The 16219-nt window shown below is 37.5% G+C and overlaps 1 protein-coding gene across 1 annotated transcript in view; it reads right to left on the minus strand.

Annotated features, from left to right (window-relative positions):
- The window catches only part of LOC126456098 (G-protein coupled receptor 54), a 72859-nt gene that overhangs the window by 15688 nt on the left and 40952 nt on the right, over positions 1 to 16219 (minus strand). The window lies entirely within an intron of this gene.

Consider the following 16219-nt stretch of genomic DNA (forward strand, 5'->3'; position numbering starts at 1 on the left):
GTCAGAACTCCGGAGATGGGAACTTGCCCTTCAGTATATCCTCTCTTCCCGTTATCCACCAGGCCTCAACCTCCGCTAATTTCAAGTTGCCACCACTCATACCTCACCTGTCTTTCAACAACATCTTTCCCTCTTTACTTCCGCCTCAACTGACATCTCTGCCCAAACTCTTTGCCTTTACAAATGTCTGCTTGTGTCTGTGTGTGTGCGGATGGATATGTGTGTGTATGTGAGTGTATACCTGTCCTTTTTTCCCCCTGAGGTAAGTCTTTCCACTCCCGGGATTGGAATGACTCCTTACCCTCTCCCTTAAAACCCATATCCTTTCGTCTTTCCCTCTCCTTCCCTCTTTCCTGATGAAGCAACTGTTTGTTGCGAAAGCTTGTATTTTGTGTGTATGTTTGTGTTTGTTTGTGTGTCTATCAACCTACCAGCGCTTTTGTTTGGTAAGTCTCAAAATCTTTGTTTTTAGATATACAATTAAAGAATTTTACATACATACTCTGTAAGCCACAACACAAGTAATTGTTTCTTCTCTTGCTCCACTTGCAAACAAAGTGAGGGAAAAATGACTGTCTATATGCCTCCATTTGAGCCCTAATTTCTCATATATTATGTTCATGGTCCTTATGTAAAATGTATATTGGTCGGAGTAGAATTGTTCAGCAGTCAGCTTCAAAAGTTGGTTCTCCAAATTTTCTCAATAGTGGTCCTCATAAAGAACATCTCCTTCTCTTCAGGGAATACCATTTGAGTTCCCAAAGCATTTCCATAATATCTGCATGTTGTTTGAATCTGTCAGTGACAAATCTAGCAGCCCACTTCTGAATTGCTTTACATCTTCTTTTAATCTAACCTGGTATGGATTCCAAACACTCAAGTAATAATCAAAAGTAGGTTGCACCAGTGTCCTATCTGTGGTCTGCTTTACAGATTAACCACACTTTCCAAAAATTTTCCCAATAAATCAAAGTCAACCATTTGCCTTCCCTACCTTAATCCTCACATGATCATTCCATTTTGTACTGCTTTGCAGCATCATACTCAGATATTTAAATGATTTGCCTGTGTCAAGCAGGCTGCATTCAAACACTAAGGGTTTGTTTTTCCCACTCATCTACATTAACTTACATTCTTCTACATTTATAGCTAGCTGTCATTCATCACACCAACTAGAATTTTTGTCTAAATCACCTTGTAGCCTCCTGCAGCCGCTCAACGTTGACACCTTCCTGTACATCACAACATCATTAGCAAAAAAACTGCAGATTGCTGCCCACCAGGCCTGCCAGATCATTTATGTGTATAGAAAATAACAGCAGTCATGTCAGGCTTCTCAGGGGAACTCCAGATGATACCCAAGCCTCTGACGTAGACACATTATCGAGGGCAACAACGGGTTCTATTACTTAAGAAGCATCTGAGCCACTCTATATCTGGGCACCTATTCCGTATACTCATACCTTCATTAACAGTTTGCAGTAAGGCATTGTGTCAAATGCTATTCAGAAATCTAGAAATTTGGACTCTGCCTATTGCCCTTTGTCCATAGTTTACAATGTATTATCTGAGAAAGGAGCAGAGTTTTGCAAGACTGATGTTTTCTAAAACAGTGCTGATTTATGGATATAAGCTTCTGAGTCTCTACAAAATTTATTATATATGAACTCAAAATATATTCAAGAATTCTGAAGCAAACTGATGTTAAGGATATAGGTCTGTAACTCTGTGGGTCTGCTCTTTTAACCTTTTTATATACTGGAATCGCCTGTGCTTTTATCCAGTCACTTAGACTCTTTGCTGAGTGAGAGAGTCATGATAAATGCAAACTAAGTAAGAGGCCAATGCCATTGAGTACTCCGCGTAAAAGCAAATTGAGATTCTATCCTTACCTGATGACTTATTTGTCTTCAACTCTTTCAGCTGTTCCTCTACACCAGGGATGCTTATTACTATGTCATCCATAAGGGAGTCCGCATGACTGTCAAATGACAGTATGTTTATATGATTCTCCCATATAAATTATTTCTTAAACACAACATTTAACTCTCTTACTTTCATTTCACTGTCTTCAACCACCACTCCAGATGTGGCATCAGTGTATGGATGGAAGCCTTAAACCTGCTTAGTGCTTTTACATAAGACCAGAATTTTCTTTGGTTCTTGGCCAGATCTTTTGCTAAGGTATGATGGTGGCAATTTTTGTAAGTTTGCCAAGATACACAAATCTCTAGTAACCTCTGCCTGTCATCATTTGTGCATTCTCTTTTGAGCCAAGAGTGTGACAGCCTTTGCTTCCACAGCATATTCTGAAATTTGTTGTTAAACTGTGGTGGTTCTTTCTGCTTTTAAGCCACTTACTAACTATACACTTGTTCGGAGCATGATTTACAATCTGTTTAAACTTCACCCATAACCTCAGTGCCCATCTTACTGGAACTGATCCTATTATTGATATGTTGCTCTAGTAGCTTTAGGTCACAGATAGCAGGGCTATTAGTTTATGAGGGGGGGGGGGGGGGGGGGGTTGCTCAGATTTAGCATAGCAGTTACCTCTGAATGTTTAAATTCTTGTGGTATATTGTCATTTTGCATAATGTCCATGGAGAAATGAGACATCCATACTTTTGTGTATTTGCCACACTTTATTATGAACGCACGATGGATATCATCAAAACCTGCAGCTCTTACTGGCTTGACATGTTTAAGCATTGTTGAAACTTCTATGCATGTGAGGGAAAGAATTTTTTCAGTTTCAGTGGCTTTCGCTTTTACAGTTCTGACAAGTCAAGCTACCCAAGGCATACAATTTGATTTTGATTGGCTTTGAATATGTTGTAGAGTAGACCAAAATAAAACACACACATTTTTTTTATATGTGCCCATACGGCCATTAAGGATGTGATGCGCCCCCTTGCTAAAAACTGAGTTTAATATTTCTGAATGAATATCATTAAATGGAAACAGACACAAAAAAAGCTTCAAATAAAAGTTCTGTGGTTTTTAATGTACTTTATAATGGTGCACCCAAATTTGTCAAAAGCCATTATTTTTGCAATCCCTTGCGCTCCCCCCTACACTATTTTGTTTTTCATTTCAACATTTGAGTAGTAGCAAAATGTAAAGCATTGTTAATACTAAAGGATGCAGTGGCATTCCAAAGATGCATTTGTCAAAAATAGGCTAAAATATCTCTATATTGGTGTGCACACACGTGATAAGTCTTCCCTTCAATTCCACATGCCATGTTGGGTTGTTTAATAGGTCATTCCCAGATGAATAAGTGTATGTTATACATATACTGTTCTATATATTTTACAAAATATAAAATATGTTGTTTTATATTTCTTTTTACATTTGGTGTACTCCTTTTTCCAAGTTGTAACCCTTTCAGATTTAACTTAGGTTCATTTGAAATTGTTTGTGCATTATTGATGTAATATTATTGTAAAACTGTACAGTAACGAGGAAAACGAGTAAATGCAGAATTGTCTGACTAAAAAAAAAAAAATGCTGAATGCTCTTTGATTTTATGCACTAAGAACTCAGACAAATGTGATTTCATGACAGGAGTGGGACGGCAGAGATGATATCCATCTCTTTCTCTTGGCCAATCAATCTTACACAGGTGCATGGGCAGTGGAATAACAAACAAGTGGTGTGAGGGAAGCTCTGCAGGCTGGGATGCTTAGTTCTCATTACTCATTGTACTGCCGGTGTGACAAGTGTTGGACATACAGTCTATTCACACACACACACAATTATGTATTGTAATGTAATAAAATAAAAATTTTTATTTGTTTTGTGACTATTAGTGTAATGTAATAAAATAAAATATGAGCCATGGCTTATACAAAAAAGAAACACACATTAATGCAATGGCTCAGCATAAAAGAGAAGTAACTAATGTAGGAATATTATTAACAGTGTAATATGTTGTTTAATTTAGCCCGACTTGTATAAGCACTCAGTAACTAGCTCAGTTCTCAGGGTGGTTACATAATCATCGATAATTAATTGTCCTTTTCTTATTTCCCAACACTACGGATGTGCCTATTGCACCAGAGAACATTTGCCAAGTCTGTTCAATGAACACTACTGTAATATGTAACTTATCGTGGTTTCATGTCGATTCCCCAATATAAGATAACAAGAGTAGCATCTACAAATGAAATCCTATAATGGAACTGGAATCCTGTGACCAGACCTTTTCTGCCTGGGATTTTATCTCATTATATAAAGAAAATCTGTAAATAAAATTGTTAAATTATTAGTAGCTGCCTCTGGTCTCGTGGGATCTGAAGTAAAGTTAATTATCCTAACCAACGGCACGTCTCGTAGTTGAGCTAAAAGAAAAATGTTAAAGATTTTTCTAAGATGGCGCCTAACAATGAAAATTCTTTGTTAAGGACCATATCTACTTAAGACAATAAAGGTATCAGACTATCAATTGATTGACAACCGACACAAATTCTTTTGACAAAATAACCATTATATTTTTCGGGTTTTAAGTACAACTTACATTATAACCTGGTACAGCAAGATGAGCTTTACACAAGAACGTCCTCTTAGGTCCAAATCCAAGCAGATAAGATAAGTGACAGACAAAGGAAAGATAGTTCATGCATAGAAGCACAAGAGTCCATGGAATAACATGTCCATTGTAGTTCTATCTCTTCTTCTTTGGCATGCTTGTCGATTATTTATAAAATTTATCACAATATTTAGTTACAATTTTTTTTTTAAACCCACGTCCATACAGGAGAAACAGTACAGTATATAGGGAAAATGTCTGTGAACCCAAAAAATATTTTGCATTTGTTATGTACAAAGGATGATCAGCCACAATATAATGTGGAAACTATTATCGCTAAAGGAGAAATTACTTTTCCATCACAGAAAATTTGATTGAAGCTGCTATTGACACTGATATATTTATGGGAAGTCATACTAGTTTATGTTTTGAAGCTGAAAGTGTAATTTCAGACCCTAACCTAATTGAAGAACATTATGAAGAAACAGTAAAAGATGATAAAAAAGCAAAATTTGACATTTATCTTGATTATAAACAAAAAGCCATTACATTTTGGCACTCTGGTAAAAACAAATATGAAACTATAAAACATAGATACATAAAAGTCAAAAAGAGAAAAGATCTTTGTAAATGGCAAGCACAAATTGCTGCAGGTGGGATGACAAATGAAAAGTTATTACATACGAGGGCGGTTCAGAATGTAACCTCCGATTGGTCACAGTGCGGGTTGTGGGGGGAGTAGCGACGCCATCTGTGCGTTCACGCACTCAACAGGTCAGTCGGCATCAAGCCGTGGTCGAGTGAATGTTGTACCTGCGCTAGTTTAGTTTTTGTGGCAGTTTTAAATGTGTGCTGCAAGAGAAAACCCCACCAAATGTGAAGTGCGTGCTGTCATAAGGTTTTTTACAGCCAAAGGATATTCTGCAGCAGCTATTCATCGTGAGCTTTGTGCCGTGTACGAACCAAGAGTTATGAGTGAAGGAGTTGTCCGTGAATGGGTACATTTATTTAAAAGTGGACGAGAAAACGTTCATGATGAAGAGAGGAGTGGTAGACCATCATTGGTGACTGACGAACTCGTTCAGACAGTTGATGCAAAAGTTCATGAAAATCGACGTTTCTCAATGTCAGTTTTCCACAGATTTATAAGACTCTCTTGTACGAGATAGTGACAGCAAGATTGGGTTACCGTAAGTTCTGTGCATGATGGGTGCCCAAAATTCTTACCGACCACCACAAAACTCAAAGAATGGCCTCTGCATTAGACTTTCTGTCACGTTATGAGGACGAAGGAGAACCATTGTTAAACAGAATCGTGACCGGTGATGAAACCTGGATTAAGTACGTGAACCCTGAGACAAAAGAACAATCAAAAAATGTGGGCACATTCAAATTCGCCTACCAAACCAAGAAAAGCCTCGCAAGAGTTTTCTGCCAGAAAACTGATGGCAACGGTGTTTTGGGATGCCAAAGGGGTGTTGTTGGTTGAATTCATGGAACGTGGTACGACCATTGATCAAGATGTGTACTGTGAAACAATAAAAAAGTTACGATGGGCTACACAGAACAAACGCCGTGGTATGCTGACTTCCGGTATCGTTTTTTTGCACGATAACGCCCGTCCTCACTCTGCTCGCAGAACAACGGCCCTTCTTGAGTCCTTCAAATGGGACGTTATCAACCATCCACCTTACAGCCTAGACCTGGCGCCAAGTGATTATCACCTCTTCATGCATTTGAAGAAATGGCTCGGGTCACAGCGGTTTGATGACGACGAAGAGCTCAAAGATGCAGTCACAGGCTGGCTCCAGGCACAAGCGGGTGATTTTTATGCAGAAGGAATTTCAAAGCTTGTGAAGAGATACGATAAGTGCCTCAATCGCTATGGAGACTATGTAGAAAAATAGTGCAAAGATGTAGTTGTAAGATGTATATATTAAAATATTTTTATTTAACTTGGTGTATTTTTTTAAATCAACCGGAGGTTACTTTCTGAACGGCCCTCGTATTTCCAGGTATTTGTTAGATAAATTTCAAATTGCCATGCATAAATCAGTACCAACACATGATGTGGAGCTTATCAAGTTGTGGAGACAGTGAAATGGAAAACTATTGATTGGAGAGGTCAATATGTATAATTCTGACCAGTAAGGTTTCAATTTGGAAATGCATGTAGTGTGAACATTATCCTATAGGGGAGCATCCAAAGTTGAAATTCTTGCAAAATCCCTGAATCCTTAACACAAAGGAATACAATACAGGTGCAAGCAGAAATTTAATGTCCCCTTTGCTCTTGGTTCTGAAAGAAAAATATGGCAAGTTCAGACCAAAAGTTGAAAAAGATATATACAACACAGATAATATCCTTGTGTTGACTTCTATGTATGGTAAATGGAGAATGGAGGTTCTAAGGAAATGGTTTGAAGAGATTTATATACCTACTACAAATGAAAAATCTCTAGTATTTAGATTCATGGACCAGGCAAAACAAAATAAATATTTTTAGCACAATTGATAAACATGGCAAAGAGGTTAATATTTAAAAAATTCCTCTCAGAATGACTGGTATACTCACTCTATATCCACACAAGATGTCACAGCACCAAATAAAAATAAATAAATAAATAAGATTCAGCCACTGGACATAAATAAATTTTGCCCGTGGGAAATTTTCTTGAAAATATTTTCAGATGAAATTATATAATTACAATGTTAACTTGCAATTAAGAAACAATATTCTAAAAATTCAAACTTTCATTCACAATCAGTTTTCTTCTTCCAGGTTTGCCAACCTTTTTAAATATAAACGGTACATGAATAGTTACGTAGAACAGACACCACCTAAATGTGAGTCACCTGTTCACTATTGCTGTAAAAACTGTGATCCTATTTGTAACTCCTGTCACGAAATTGCAATTCCCCAATGTGCTTGGTGTGCAAAATCAAAGTGCATCCAGCACTGGTTTGACCCATACAATTCTGCACTTCCTCATTACTGTACAGATTTACAATAATGATACAAGAACCATGTACAATCAACTTCAAACTAAACATAAGTAAATCTGAAAATGTTATAACTGGGAAAAAATAAAATAAACGATACACCACATTTAAAAAGAATGCCATTGAAGCGGATGCGTATCAGGTGCATGTACAGCAATATAGCGATATTTTAGCTTATTTCTGACAAATGTGCCTTTGAAATACCACTTCATCATATGAGGCTGAATTTGGTATTAATGATGCTACACTTTTTGGTATTAGCCAAATGTTGAAATGAAAGTAGTGGGGAGCGGAGAGGATCTTTTTTAAAGAATACTTTTTTAACAGATCTGGGTGCACCATTGTAACATACCTTAAAAACTATAGGATGTTTATTCAAAGTTTTTTTAAAAAATATCTGTTACCATTTCAACAGTATTAATTCAGAACAATACTAAACTCAACTTTTTTAACTTTTTTGAGGATGTGTTTCACTTTCAAAGATGATCTAAATCAAAGTGTATCACTTGGGTAGGTTTACTTGTGAGTTCTCGTTTCACATTAATTGTACACACTTTGTCTTTTGGTTCTCTTGATGTTGCTACTAGATGTGAAGCAACAGCATTTAAATTAAATGTTGTCTTATTCCTTTATGTGTGGGAGCCCTGCTTCCAAGTTTCTTTACTGTTAATGCTTACCAACTTTATGTCTGAAAATCAGGCTTTCTACTGTACCATTCATATTTGTCATCAAACCACATCAAGCGTGAGGCTACTGTTTCTTAATAACCATTTTCGAGCAAGTTTTGGCACAATTCCTCACTGTTTTGGGATTAGCCAAGGATGTATTCCTTCTGCAGCATTTTGGTAGGGGGTATCCAGGCTATGGTGGCTGTTACACTCACCCATGTTTATTACAGGATGATGGTGTTTTCATATAACATGGACTGGCCAGGATATAGCTAGTTGCTTGTAAATGTTGGAAATGGTGATGCTTCCAATTTTATCGCGACATTATGGATTTCGATCTTGTGCAATGTATGTTGCTACACCATATGATCAATGATACATAGCACCTAGCAATTCATAGCCAAAGACGATGTAACTTACCAAACGAAAGCATTGGTATGTTGATAGACACACTAATAAACACAAACACACACACACAAAATTCAAGCTTTCGCAACCCACGGTTGCTTCACCAGGAAAGAGGGAAGGAGAGGGAAAGACGAAAGGATGTGGGTTTTAAGGGAGAGGGTAAGGAGTCATTCCAATCCCGGGAGTGGGAAGACTTACCTTAGGGGGAAAAAAGGACAGGTATACACTCGCGCACACACACACACACACACACACACACACACACACACACACATATCCATCCGCACATGTACAGACACAAGCAGACATATGTCTGCTCTTTCTAGCAGACAAGTGGCTGTTGGCATCTCACTCAGACGATGAATTAACATCACTTAGTTCTAGTAAGATGGATATAGAGGAATTATGGAAAAGATTAAAAAGACTGTAAATTGTTGTCTGAAAACTAAGTGCATAGTAAGTGGATTAAGGACAGAAAAGAGCCACTTTGATTTAACAGTGAAATTCAGAAAATGATGAGAAAGCAAAGGCTGCAATACTCTTGATTCAAAAGAGAATGCACAAATGATGACATGGAAAGGTTAATAGAGATTCATGCATCTGTGAAAAGAACTATGTGCAAAAAATACAATTGCTACCACCATCATACCTCAGCCAGAGGTCTGGCCAAGAATCCAAAAAAATTTCGGTCCTATGTAAAACCACTAAGCGGTTTTAAGGCTTCAATCCAGTAACTTGTTTCCAGTCTGGTGCTGTGGCTGATGACAGTGAAATAAAAGTAAAAGAGTTAAATTTCACATTTAAGAATCATTCATGCAGGAGAATCATACAAACATACTGTCATTTGACCATCGCACAGACTCTCTTGTGCATGACATGATAATAAGCATCCCTGGTGTAGAGAAACAACTGAAAGATTTGAAAAAAAAAAAAAAAAGGAAGAAAAAAAAAAGAAATAAGTCAAAAGGTCTGGTTGGAATCCAAATTGAGTTTTACAAAGAGTACTCTTTGGCACTGGTCTCTTACTTAGCTTGCCTTTCTAGCAAGTCTCTAACCCAGAGCAAAGTCCCAAGTGACTGGCAAAAACGGTAGGTGATACTTGTATACAAGAAAGGTAAGAGACAGATCCAGGAAATTACAAACCAAGGTCCTGAACATCACTTTGCTGCAGAATTCTTGAATATATTCTGAGTCTGAATATCATAAATTTCCTAGACACCAAAAAGCTTATGTCCACAAATCAGCAAGGTTTTAAATGGCTTTGGTTGGGCAAAACTCGTCTTGCCCTTTTCTCACATGATACAGTGTACAGTATGGATGTAGGGAAACAGGCAGGTTCCATATTTATAGATTTCTGAAAAGCATTTGATGTGGTGTCCCATTGCAGACTGTTAACAAAGCTATGAGCATATGGAATTGGCTTCAAGATATGTTAGTGGCTCAAAGACTTCTATAGTAATACAACCCAGCTTGTTGTCCTCAATGATGAGCGTTCATCACAGACGAGGGTATCATCCAGAGTGCCACAGAAAAGTGTGATAGGACTGTTGTTATCTTCTATACACATAAATGATCTGGCTGACAGGGTGGGCAGCAATCTTCGATTGATTACTGTGGTGTCTGGGAAGGTGCTGAAGTTGAGTGATTGTACGAGGACACATGGTGACTTCTAGTTGGTGTCAGGAATGGCAACTAGCTCTAAATGTAAGTTAATGCAGATAAGAAAGACAAATAAACTCATAATGTTCGAATACAGCATTAGTAGTGACCTGCTTGACACAGTTGTGGTATTTAAATATCTGGGCATGATGTTGCAAAGCGATATGAAATGGAACAAGCATGTGAGGACTGTGGTAAGGAAGGTGAATGGTTGACTTCGGTTTATTAGGAGAATTTTGGGAAGCTGTGATTCATCTGTAATGGAGACCACATATATGGCACTAATGTGACCTGTTATTGAGTACTGCTTAAGTATTTGGGCTCCACACTACGTCTGACTGAAGGAAGACATTGACACAATTCAGAGGCGGGCTGCTAGATGTGTTACCGGTGGGTTCAAACAACATGCAGATATTATTGAGATTCTTTTGGAACTCAAATGGGGATCCCTACAGGAAAGGCAACATTCTTTTTCAGGAAAACTATTGAGAAAATTTAGAGAACTGGCATTTGAAGCTGACAGCAGAGCGATTCTACTCTTACCAACATACATTTTTCGTAAAGGCCATGAAGATAAGATATGATAAATTAGGGTGCATATGGAGGCATAGAGATGGTCATTTTCTTTCCTTCTTCTGTTTGTGTGTGGAACATGAAAGTAAATGATTAGTAGTAGTAGTGGTACCCTCCACCTTGCAGAGTATGTAGATGTAGAAGTATTTTCATGAACAATTAGTGATTAATAATGAACCATGTAAAAGTGAAACATTGGAATCCCAAAAGAATAATCAGTTTTCGGGAGTTATGGCACAAAAGAGTGTGAAATAGCCAAAACTGAAACTTTTTAACCGGAAGAGAAGAAAATAACTTTTGGAATTCATGGTAGAATTCAGAGAATTAAAGAATTAGTGTTGAAAGCAGTTTAAAAAATTTTGATATTTGGGTGGATGAGGTATAAAACAGAATCAGTGTTTTCAAGAAAGAATTTCCAAAAGAGTCTAATAAAAACAAATTTTGGAGGTGTGCAGAAGCTATTTGGAAGTGAGGATTATAGTTTAAGCATGGGATTAAATGAAGTAAAAGATAGTTTGCAATATCAATTAGATTTTTCTCAGCTGTAACGATAAATAAAATACATCTCAAATAGATGTAAAGTTAAATGGCAGAAAAGGTAGTGAAAACAGATGTAGATGTTCATAAAAATAATCTTTAGGTGTTCTGTTTATATCGTTCAAATGGTTCACAGCAACACTACGAGCGGTCACCACCACAAAGGTACATAACTTCACATCATGCCAAGCACCTTCTCATTTCAGAGCAGCTGCCTCCAGATGACTCTCATTCATCAGGAATATTTGCTTGTTTCACACCACATCACTGACACATCATATCCGTCAGCTGATACTGTTGCCGGCTGCAACAGGTAGCACTGGTAACCTTGGACTACTTTGCTTCCACAACTAATGAGCGTAGATGGAGAGCATTCTGCCAAAAGGTACAAAAGGTGACACCCTGCTGATACTCCCTCAGTCCCAACATAGCTCTGCCACAGTTCCTGCAATTACACAACAGAGCACAATTCCAAGAGGTCCATTCAGAAGCAATTACAGTTCCACCTCTTCTACAAACAGTTACGAAGTTCTGCAGCGACTACAGTTCTGAAACAGCAATTGGTATTTATGGAGCAACACTACAGCTAAACACAAGAGTCTAAAAAGGATTTTCAGTCATAGTGACTAAATCATAGAATGCCAAGAGACAACAAAGTTATTTACACTCAAATGCATCAGAAATAACACGCCAGTGCAATGCATCACTTAGAAAGTTAAGTACATTTATTGTAAATAGTCAATGTTAATAAATTATGTATGCTTTTACCTTATGTTGCCATATTTCTATTCTTGTGCTGTCTTGCCACAGCAGTGTATGTTTAGATATTGATAGCATGCACGTAGTGCTGCCTTGAAGTGAACTATACTAGGATGTATGTTTTCTGATATCGTGGATGTTTGAGCTGAATAGATAGTAACATTCAGCTACAACATCCCAACAGCATGCTAGAAGGAAACTTTGCTGATGTGCCAAAGAAATTGGTAGAATTACAGTAAGGGGTGGTACTAAAAAATTTCTTTAGTAATAGTGGTGGCATGTGGGCAGATTAACCAGTCTAAAGTTTTTCAGTGTCTAGTAATTTACATCCAATATATTTTATTCAGCATCGTAGAGACAGTTTTGTACCAGATGATTGAGGTAGTCTGAAAACTGTTTGTTAAAAAGTTTTTGGAAGAAGGAGCACTATCCTGAGAAAATGAAAATTCTAGTCAAGAACTGTCTTATGTAGAATTTGAAATGTGCTTTTGGATAAATTTTGGTCAGAATCTGAATAGGTAATGATTAAAAGTGAATTTTTGACTGAGCCAAAATACAGAGAAAGCTTTGAGAGCATGAGAGATTATTGTAAGAATTAACTACTAACATTAGTGCACTTGGAAGAGGCATGTGATGAATTAACACAAATCATTGCATTGAAGAGAGAGTACTACGAAGATTGCAATGGGGATTAGTTTATGGCCCACATGATTCTATTGAACAGTGTCTTAAATATGTGGATAAAATGAATAAGGTGTAACTCTTCAAGCTTTCTCGGTGGATGTGTTGTAAATAGTCTTCACGGGTTTGCCACCGGATAACGTTGTTGGACAGTTGTTCCCTGGAAATATTGTGGAATTTGCACAATGTGATCTAGCGGCAAACCTGTGAAGGTTATTTACAAAATGAATAGAGCTTTGGAAAGAAACGGCAGACAATATTGTAGAGCACTAAATTATCAACATGAAGATAAAATTAGAACTGGAGTAGAATGAATCTGGGAAGAAGAGTTTTTGGTAATTATAGAAATTATTTTCAAGAGGAGGGAGGGGTAGGGGTGGAGTGAGAAGGTATTTTAGTAGCAGTGGGAGAGATAGGAATGAAAATATTGATAGGAAGTTTGTTTACAAAAACAGACACTAGGAGGTATCAATGCAAAATCAAGGGAGAATAGAAACCAAGAAGAATCATTTGGGAAACTAATGTTCACCCTGTTACCAGTTCTCAATTTTGGGGTGAGGAATGTGAAAAGAAAATGAGCCAAGAAAGATGATGAATGTTTCAGTAATGGGGGTTACAGTTACAAACCAGGTAAGAGTCAAGGGAGATGAAAGGGAAACGGTGGTCAAGAGGGAAGTGAGCCTATTCAGTCTTTACATTCAGTAAGCACTAAAGGAAAATTTGGAGAGGGAATTAAAGTGTAGGATATAAGATGACCACCAACAAAAACAAATAAAGGGTAATGGGATGTAGCCAAATTAAATCAGGTGAAGCTCAGGTAATTAGATTAGGAAATCAGGCCCTACAATAGTAAATGATTTTTGCTATTTGGGCAGTAAAATAACTAATGATGGATAAAGCGGGGCAGATATAAAACATAGACTGGCAATGGGAAGAAAAGCATTTCTGAAGAAGAGAAATTTGTTGTTAACATCAAATAGAGATTTAAGTGTTAGGAAATCTTCCCTGAATGCATTTTTCTGGTCTGTGGCATTAGAGAATAGAGGCTTTTGAAGTGTGATGCTGCAGAAGAATGCCATAGAATAGATGTGTAGATCATGTAACTAATGAGAAGGAACTGGACAGAATTGTGGAGAAAAGAAATTTGTGGTATAACATGACTAAAAGAAGGGATTGGCTGATAGGACACATTATGAGACATCAAGGGATCACTAATTTAGTACTGGGGGGAAGTGTGTGTGTGTGGGACGGGGGGAGGGGGGGGGGGGGGGAGGGAATTGCAGAGGGATACCAAGACATGACTGCAGTATGCAGATTCAAAAGGATGTATTAGGTTGATGCATAAGTTCATATAATTTTTGTTTTGTATGTTGGTATTCCAGTTGCTAGCGGTTTCTTTATTGGTTACCATTTTTTATTTGTAGTTCACTGTTTCTATTTGAATTTACATATTGTGATTTTGTCAGTTGGAGATACTGTAGAGTGCCAAGTGGAGAAAATGGATTATTTCTGACATATTCTTCTGTTGGAGTTCAATAGAGGGGTGACAGCAGTGGAGGCAGCCACATACCCACACAAGCCATTACACTGGTGTGGATCATTGTGATTAATGTGTTTAAATGCTCTTCATCAAACCTCAAACATCTTGCTGAACGTGGAGAGTCACTATGAATGTGTAGAGTCACTAATGCAAAAATGATCCTTCTTAAAATAAGAAAACCATTTTCTTGCCAGGCTCTGTCCAATGGCACTATCCCCATACAAGGCACACTTCAGAAAAACTAGTATTGGTAGGAAGGATCCAGATGGCACAGGCTGTGAAACAGTTATTGAGAGAAGAATGTTGTGTTGGGCAGCATGCTCAACAACTGAATGATCCAGCTGTTTCTTGGTCTCTGTTATTGGTGATTCATGTGAACAGACAGCTTGTTGGTTGTCATGCCCATGTAGAAATCAGCACTGTGGTTGCGGCTTAACTTGTAATTCACATAACTGCTTTCACAGGTAGTCCAGTTTGGTCACAAGGATCATCTATCCCATCAAAGAAGCAGGCTTGTGGTCTACAAGCTAAGCTGCAACCTCTGTACTGCATTCTATATGGGCAGGAAAACCAATAAGTTGTCTGTCCATATGAATGGCCAAACTGTGGCCAAGAAATGGCTAAACCACCCACCTGATGAGTGCGCTGCCTGACACAGTGTTCCTCACTTCAATTACCTAGTCATTTTTTATCCACATATTTTAACATAACAGATTTCATATCTTCCAATCTGACAATGTCAAATAACAAGATAGAAATTTTTTTTCTTGATACACATTCTATGTGCTCATCTTTCACTTTTAGAGAGTTACTGTTGGGTTTTCTGCTGATGTGGAAAGTAGGTAATAGTGTTACCTTCTTTTTTTTTAAGTGTTAATTTGTTCTTTTATAACCATATCCATACATGCATGAGTGTTTGTTTGGTTATTTTTTTTTTTAGTAAACTTGGTAACTCATCACTGATTAGAATGTTACTTTCATCAGCAAAAAATATTATTTCACTGTGTTTCACACTCTGGGGAATACTTTTGATAGATATCAAGGAGAATATTGGTCCAGTACACATCCTTGGAGGACTGGGTTAGAAAGATGTTTTATAGTTTGACTGGAGTTTGTATAAGAGTTCTCCACCCATTGCACTCTGTTTTTTTCTGTATTGCTGAGACTACTTATTTGTTACGCCCCTTATTCCCCACACAACCAGTATATTTAGAATTGTCTGGCCTGTTGTATCAAAGGCTTTGGTAAAGTTTAAGAAGATGCTTGTTACTTGACGTTCTTTGTCTAGTGCTTCCTTAACAAATTGTAGTTGTAGCTGACCTTATGCTTTTACCACACCTGAAACTAAACTGTTCTTTCCTCAGAAGATTGTACTTCATGAAGTACCTCATCAGTCTATTTTTCATGGTGGTTTCTATTACTTTTGAAAACAATGACAGTAATGAAATGGTCCCATGTCTTGCTATATTTTCTGGATTGCCTTTCTTGTAGAAAGGCATGACTGCTGCATGCTTTGATGTCCCTAGAAAGCTACTGGTGGTGTGTATTTATTTATGCCTGTGCACAATAATTGTTAGCATTTCTGCAGTGAGGGTCACAGCATCATTGTGCTTGGAACATAGGTCAGTGTTTGTACAGATTTCATTTTGTCAAAATTCTGTTGTCTCTTGGTAAATATGTTGCTGAAGTACTGATCCGCAAAGCTTGCTAGTTTTTTTGGGATCACTTATTGTGGTAACATTGCACTGAATTTATATGTTAACTTTTATGTAATGTTCCAGGCCACTTTTATGTTGTATTCTCCTTTTTCTGTAATTTTATCATTTTGGGACGTTTTCAGTGCTAATAATACTTTTC

The sequence above is a fragment of the Schistocerca serialis genome, chromosome 2 (assembly GCF_023864345.2).
Source record: "Schistocerca serialis cubense isolate TAMUIC-IGC-003099 chromosome 2, iqSchSeri2.2, whole genome shotgun sequence".
NCBI classification, from domain to species: Eukaryota; Metazoa; Arthropoda; class Insecta; order Orthoptera; family Acrididae; genus Schistocerca; species Schistocerca serialis.